This window comes from Etheostoma spectabile, chromosome 15 (assembly GCF_008692095.1).
Source record: "Etheostoma spectabile isolate EspeVRDwgs_2016 chromosome 15, UIUC_Espe_1.0, whole genome shotgun sequence".
In the NCBI taxonomy this organism is placed as follows: Eukaryota; Metazoa; Chordata; class Actinopteri; order Perciformes; family Percidae; genus Etheostoma; species Etheostoma spectabile.
This window is the reverse complement of record NC_045747.1, coordinates 31,752,150-31,753,387: the sequence shown is the minus strand read 5'-3', so window position 1 is coordinate 31,753,387 and position 1,238 is coordinate 31,752,150. Positions and strand designations below refer to the sequence as shown.

The 1,238-nt window shown below is 41.1% G+C and overlaps 1 long non-coding RNA gene across 1 annotated transcript in view; it reads left to right on the top strand.

Annotated features, from left to right (window-relative positions):
• LOC116703005 (uncharacterized) overlaps positions 1–1,238 on the top strand; it is a 27,006-nt gene that overhangs the window by 22,699 nt on the left and 3,069 nt on the right. Inside the window, exon 4 of the long non-coding RNA XR_004335306.1 lies at positions 505–515. This is a non-coding gene — a long non-coding RNA (uncharacterized LOC116703005). The remainder of the gene's footprint in view (positions 1–504; positions 516–1,238) is intronic.

Here is a 1,238-nt window from a genome sequence, read left to right as displayed (position 1 = left end):
CCCCATCTTTAATCAAGCAAAATGCAGAGTACAGCCAGCACAACATGGCAACATATACTTCAGATAAAGAGGATGGATAAATTACAAAAAGATTGTTAAACAAATTTAAGTTTTTCTAATGAATCGTTGCTGCGTTGTGATTAATTCAGCATAACTTTATTTAAAGAACATTTCTCACAGATAGGATCATAATGTGCATTACATAAAAACTTACGAAATAATACATATTAAAGATTAAGTAACACAAAACAAAGTGAAGTCCAAGTAAAAATTAATTCATGAAGAGCAGACAGTTTAACTGCTGTACTTTCCCAGATGTCATCTTCATAATAATCATTTTCCTTGTCAAAGAGGACATTATACTGCCAGATGTAATGGATCCATACCCACACTGTTGTGTGACAGTATGAACAGAGATTGACGTCGGAGAGAATCTGTTGATTGCATTAAACAAAAGACATTTTATCGGTTGGCTTGTTTTTAATCGGCATCCGAAATCTGCAGAAACTTAAACAGTTATGGAAGACAAAACAAGTAAAAGTTTCCGGATTCGGTGTGAAAAGCAGCGTAGAGACAGATGGTCTTGAATGTTTAAATTGACGTGTGATTTGTTGGAACAATTTCTTCATGTTTGGACTGGAGAATGTGTGATGGTGAACAGACTGAACTTTGATTTCAGCAGCTGATCTTCAGTCAGGGTTTCTGTCCACAGGAGAGACTCTCAGTCCTGCAGAGGACACAGAGACACTGAGGAACCAGCTGACCAGAGCCTAAACCCAGGATAGAGAGGCTGAGTGAATGTGGTGTTGAAGGTGTGGAGGTGGATCAGTGAGTCAGAGGAGACTGTGTAGAAGGACAGAGAGCCAGCAGGACAGTCCACATACACTGCTACTCTGTTAGAGACAGAAGAGGACGTGAGGGCGGTTAATCTGTTATTGTGATGGACAGAGTAACTTTGATCAGAGCAGCTCAGACTCCAGGACTGATCATTTCCTCCAAACACACTGTCTTTTCGGTTTCCTTTCCTGCTGATTCCTCTGTAACTCACTGATATATGAACCTCTCCTCTCCTCTCGACCTCCCAGTAACAGTGACCAGTCAGACCATCTCTACACAGCAGCTGAGGACAGGAGTCAAACCTCTCTGGATGATCAGGATATGACTGATCCTCTCCCACATGTGTCACCCTTCTGTTGTAGTCAGACAGTTTGAGTCTTCTGAATACTGTGTTTGTGTCC